Source organism: Zophobas morio, unplaced genomic scaffold, assembly GCF_036711695.1.
Source record: "Zophobas morio isolate AGI-343-1 ecotype UQ-CSIRO unplaced genomic scaffold, CSIRO_AGI_Zmor_V1 ptg000017l, whole genome shotgun sequence".
NCBI lineage: Eukaryota > Metazoa > Arthropoda > Insecta > Coleoptera > Tenebrionidae > Zophobas > Zophobas morio.
In genome coordinates this window covers 12,844,946-12,851,357 of record NW_026972122.1, presented here as the reverse complement: position 1 = coordinate 12,851,357, position 6,412 = coordinate 12,844,946, and the positions used below count along the sequence as shown (strand labels likewise).

The 6,412-nt window shown below is 34.7% G+C and overlaps 1 long non-coding RNA gene across 1 annotated transcript; it reads right to left on the bottom strand.

Moving 5' to 3' along the window:
• Positions 1-1,185: 1,185 nt before the first annotated feature.
• LOC135130218 (uncharacterized) lies at positions 1,186-4,701 on the bottom strand. Its single transcript, XR_010280710.1, has 3 exons — positions 3,907-4,701; positions 1,717-3,328; positions 1,186-1,599 (listed from the first exon to the last, which is right to left on the bottom strand). It is a non-coding gene; the product is annotated as an uncharacterized LOC135130218 (long non-coding RNA).
• Between the last annotated feature and the right edge of the window lie 1,711 nt (positions 4,702-6,412).

Genomic DNA, 6,412 nt, shown 5'->3' with positions numbered 1-6,412 from the left:
CCCACCTGCTTGCGTTTACATTCTGAGTTTCAGCATAAGCGATGTTCAAATTCTTAAAATAAAATTCGTCAACCATAAAAAAATTAATGAATGACGAATTATCAGATAAAGCTTTGGTAGATCCTTCCTCCATATTACACAAACTTTGCACAACAGAAAACGAAACACACCGAAAAAAGCTCAGTCACCCCACCACACCAGCAACCAGCAAAGCATACAAATGTCAAAATTCTCAAGCAGAGCTGGTAACAATGAAGATCCACGATTCGTCACGTGACTAGGCGAGGATATGTATTTCCGGTTTCGGGCTGATGACGTCATGTTGACGGAAATTTTAAAATTATCAATATTTCATTATTTTTTTATGGCACCCAATTGAAAATTATAAAAATTAATTATGACAGTAGAATTGTTTATTGTTGTACTTTTTAAAAATAATTAAAAAAATCACTAAAGGTCCATACACAATGCCGTCAGTTGTTGAGGCAATGAAATATTTAAACGTATTTGCGTTTTTGTATTGTGACCATGTTAGTTTCATATCACAACTTGTAATAGAAGCGTATTCAAAATGTCGCGGTAAATTACTATATTTATTTAAATTTTCACTCATGATACCGTTACAAAATTGATACAGACACTGTAAATCTGGATTTCTAACTTGAACCACATCTATTTTTTGTGATAAGTTGTTTCCAAAATCTCCGGAAATAGTTTTTAAAGAATCAATAACTGAGTCGAGTTTGTTTATAGCATTTGTGAATGTAGTATTTTCAATTTGAGCATAATTGCGTGGGTGATTCGTGCTTCCGTGGTTTACGATGCGTAAGCATAGCAAGTATGATATAATTAAAAGTAACATTGCAAGTCAAAGTAAATTTCATAAAAAATCATTGAGAGCATTTGTTCACTGTGTAAAATTTTGTTGGATAAAATGAAGGTCGGTTTTCACATTTTCTTCTTGCATCGAATAATACTGTGTGTATCGTCATTTAAAAGTAAAACCAAATGTTTTAGAGAGTCAAAATTTCTAGACTAAATATAGCTGGCTCCTAACCATGTTCCCGATCTTGTTAAAACGGGAACAGGGGGTAGCGATAGCGAAGGTAAAGTTTGTTTATACAAAAAAACTCTGGACGGTGCTTTTCTTAATTTTTTTTTTAATAACAATGTCAGAGAATCTATGTTTGTGTAACAAGTCGTTTTTTTAATACGCGACTGACATTAAAATATATACAATCTAAAAACTATAAAAACCTATAAAATAAATAACGTAATTAACTCAAAAAATACAAACATTAAAATACAGTTTAAAAACTTCTATTCTAAATTTTTCTGTGAAAAAATTAGCTCTGACAATTTCAGTCGGGTGCTTCTTTCGTTAAAAAAATGGCCCGCCGTCGAAAACACACGTTCACACGGGACCGAAGTCTCTGTTATACATAGCCTTCGGGTCATCAGCTCATATAAGTGTGGGTAAATCGCCAGTCGTTCGGTCCACCAAGTTAACGGGTTCAAATGGCGGGGATGAAGTGGTTCTGTTAAATATTTGTCCACCTCAATAATACTGACCACCGTGGGGTTGGTATCGCCCGTTAACTATGAAAATAATAATTTTTTATTAAAATATATATACTCGTAGGTTGCAGGTGGTTCGAATTAATATTCGAACAGATTACATGAAAAAAAAAAAAATATATATATATATATATACACCTTTTTATTTTCCTCTTCAAATTCGAACCACAACGACGAGGAAGCGGTCGAAGTCGACGGAGTGGATTGTGCAGCAGATTCAGTAGATTCAGCAACCCCTGAAGTCGATGACATGGCAGTCATCGATCTCACTTATTCTTTTAAAGCCTTACAGGCATCCTTCCGTCTTTCGTCATTACCAAAACCCTGCTGTTTGAATCTAGGATCCAGCAGTACTGCTTGACTAATGACGGGATGTTTTTCAATGTCCCCGAATCTTGTGTCCAGTTCAAACAAGAGACATTCTTTCATCCAGAGATGGGATGTTTATTATTTTATTTAATTTTAAAGCAACGATTCGCACTAATATCGGAATTTTTGATATTGTGACAGATTTTTCATCACTAATATCTTTGGTTACATTTGAAAAAATTTCTAAAACAGCGACTGAATACTTTATAGTTATCCAGTCGCTGTTTGAGAAGCTAAATTTGTTCGAGTCTAAACCCAAAACGGCTAAAGTGGACACTAAACAGTCTTTATTTTCTAAAAATCTGTTTAGCATATCAAAAGTTGAGTTCCACCTTGTCACCACGTCTTGTTTTAATTTTAATTGCGGCAGACTCATTTGTTTTTTAAGTTTCTACTAACTTAGCTGTTGCATAGACACTTTGTTTGAAGTGTTGCAGAACAGCTTTTACTTTAGAAACTATATGCTCAATGTGCATCAAGCCTTTTTGAACAATTAAATTAAAAAAATGTGCAGTTGCACAGACGAATGGCAGCAACCATATTTGTTGCATTGTCTGTGACAATTGCGGAGATTTTGAGATGAGAGATACCCCAATCTTTAACCGTTTCAAGTAACCAAGTTGAAATATTGTCTGCCGTGTGCTTCTTGGAAAATTCGGTACATGTCAAAACGGACGAGGTAATTATTAACAAATCTGCATTTTGCAGCAGATAGTGTGTTGTTAGAGCTAAATAAGAAGTGTTATTTAATGACGTCCACCCATCAGTAGTCAAACAAACTGCTGAAGCTAGATTCAATTTTTGTTGGACCCGAGTTTTAAATAAACTCGGGACCAAACTGTTAGAAACCGTCTTTCTAGAAGGCAGCTGATAAGGATTTAACATGGCCACGAATTTTTTAAATTCTGGTTCCCCAACAATCTTAAATGGATGAAATCCCTTGCTGATCATTCTTACCAGCTGCTCATCTAAAAGACGGCTCTTTCTTAGCGGTAACGGCTTCACTACTTCAATAAAATTTGTAATTGAAGCCTGTCCCTGAACTTTACCACCAAATGATGAGGGCACTGATAATGACGAAAGACACAAAGAGTTCGTAGGCGGATTTAAAAGAGAAGCAGACGAAGATGAGCTGCCGGTCGCCTCCTGAGGGTTCTTCAATCTTAAATTAGGACCAGAATCGGAAGCTGCAGCTGAAGAGGTGGACGAAGGGGCTCTAGAAGCGGGCACTGTTGGGTGTTTGGTCTTTAAATACCGTGAAAGGTTTCCAGAACTCCCTCCGGCAATACTAACAAGCTCGCGCAATAATGACATTTCGCCTTTTTTGACGTGGCGTCAACATTAAAATGGTACCATAATTGACTTCTTTTTCTGTCCATACCTAAAAACGAAATAAATTTACCACTTAGTTTTTCAAATTATTCTTAAATTTACTTAGTAAAAATTACAAAAGTATAAAAAATGTTACTTGAAAGATGGAATCACAAATAAACTGTTAAACTGAACACCACACAGAAAAAGTACCTAACACAGTAAACTTATTTTAAATCGCACAAAAAAACTAAAAATTCTGAAATGGTCGTTGCAAAAGCAAAAACAGAAATGAAACATTAGTTTGAATTTTCAAATTACTATGCATTTCTGAGTTTTTAAATTCCCACAAATTTGGATCAATGGGCGCATGGTTGTTCAAACTTCAAATACTTCCGCCTTAGCCCAAATTAGTTTATTACTTCCCGGTGCTGGATGAAACATCTGCAATATTTTCCAATTTATGCAGGCATGAGTTTTACCCGACCGTCTATAAATTTCTAACAGTTTTCTAAAATTTGAATAGTTTTCATTTTAGGGAACAAATGAACTCGCAATAAAATAATCTCTACGCTCTTTGTAGGTGTTCGTAATTTGGAAACCGTAAAAGATTTCCCCTTTTCACACCGACGGGGAACGGATTATTACCTGCTTTATGACCAATATTCAAAATGCGAAGTTGGTGAGACTTGAGACATTACAGGTAGTTTTTTCTAATAATTCTCACAATTTTACTCCTTGCTAGTGATAAACCTTCTGCTTTCCTAATAGATATGTCTGAATGTCTAGTGAGAAATGATTGCAACCAAACATATCCTGCCTTTTCATCTTCTTTATTAAATCTGTGTTTAATACCTAATTGTACGGCACATTTATATGCCATGCTTCGTAAATCATCTCGAGTTAACGGAAATCCACTTTTTTGCATTTCCTTGATATGCCGAACAAGTCGTTGTTCATGAGCGCTCCCAAAGACAGAGTGGGGACCAAGTTTAGTTTTGTTTGAACTTTTTACCCGTCGCTCCAAAGTTTTTTTCGGTATTCCAAAACTTACTGTTGCAAGACGGACCGACATTTGGTTGTTTTGGATAGCCGCCATTGCATTTTTCAGTTGATTCTCTGTCCATTTTCCTCTTTCCAGAGAAATCCGTTTGTATGTTTTCGGTATCTAAAACAAATAACCGTTTCAAACTATGGCCATCTTTCCTAAACAACAGGTGGGCCATCTCTCCTTTTCTTAGAGGTAAGATGGCTATAGCAATATTAAATATCCAGAAGCTTTGTCACGGTAAACCATATATGCAACCCAACATATAACATCCACACTGTCCGACAAACATTTTAGTTTGCGACTGGTTGATGCCGTTATCGTTAACGAACGTCTTTTTCTGTTATTAAGTGCCATTGCCGTAACGAAGTTAAAACACGACTGACTAGTGCATTCAGGCTGTTGTTGTGTTCTGTCTGCAATTGTTTTTGTACGTTATAAACAGGTCTTCGTTAAAACCGGTGTTCGTTGCATGTAATTAAAAAATGCAAAAATATAGGTATTAAAACGGGACTTGTTTTTAAACCCATTGGAAGTCTCTTCATCTGAAATTGTCCTTGACTTGTTGTAAATGCTGTGAAGGGTCTACTGTCTTTATCTAGTTTTACTTGATAATATCCGTGACTAAGATCTAAATGAAAAAATATATTGCACCTGAAAATGAGTCAAGAATATCACACATTTGACGTATCTGCTTATCAATTTCGGTTTTTTGCGCATGTGGTATTCTGTAAGGCTTAACATAAACTGGTTTTATATATTTTTTTGAAGTTATTGATTGTTCATAAATATTTATTGTTGTTAATTTATCATTTGGTAAATGGAAAATATCTGCATATTTAGCACAAATGTACATGATAGACTCTCGTTGTTCTTTGTTTAACTTATCAGCATTGATAGTATCTAAAACTTCTTTAACCCTATCGACTGAATTTTGTGTTAAATCAAATTTACAATACTTATAATCACACTTAATTCGTGAGTTTCAGGAATCCACGTTTTTAATCGAATTTCCTCTTCGCTAGTATTTAATATTATTACCGGTATTTCTTAGTTTCGAGGTCTCGCAACAACTCCTGCTAAAAACACATTTTCACATAACTGTTTCCGTAATACTATACAATTTTCGTTAGTTATTATAGGTAAATACTGAACTATTTCGCAACGTGGTTGGATTACTAACATATTGTGATCCTGATCTGATTCTAAAGGTACGCTTAACTAATATTTTCTTGGTGTTTTTTCGGAAAATTTTTTGAGAAACTTTTGTGGTATACCTTATTAATGGCAGCTACGGACTCACTAACTGTTCAACTTCTTCCTCAGTATACAAGTTCAAATCTTCATCAAATTGAGTAATAATTGTTTGTAATTGTGCATATACTATTTTAGTTTCATCTAGTTTTCTAATTAAACATTCATCCTTATTGCGCCCGTAACTCCCTATTTTAACTAAATATGTTCTAATATTTTTCAACTCGTCATAAATTTCCTGGGGTGATACCATCTAAAATTACATTAGTAATTGAAACTTGAAACAAATAGCTGACTCTTAAAATTGACCCCGTCCAGGAAATGACTACTTATTTCTATTGCAAATATAAAATTGAGCAAAATACAAAATAATCACCCCTGCGAGTCCCAATATTGTCCATTCCATACTCGAAAAAGAGGTTGCAGACAATTTTCCAGGTGGCAATGCTGCAAGGAGAGCACGAATAGACACAGTTCTCAGGTAAATTTATTAGCTAACAAAACTTTATATTTACAAAAAATTTATACAAAAACTACACCTATATATTTTCCTCTGCTGCTTGCAACCTATTAAGTTTAATTTGCCGTATTTTTCGCTCAAAACTGATTTCCTCCACTGTATGCTGAAAATTTAATTCAAAGAGTTTTCGGTCGTTGTCCAAATGTTATACAACGGCCAGTTGTTTTAATTTTAACTGTTTTTCAATGTTTAAAATATCAATCTTTAATTTTTGCACTTCGGCGTCTTGTATGTCTTTGTAATTTTTGCGCCTTACAAATCCTAGACTTCTCAAAAACTCATCAAGGCACTCATACCAGGCTCGCGGGCTTTCTCTCAAACCATATAATGCT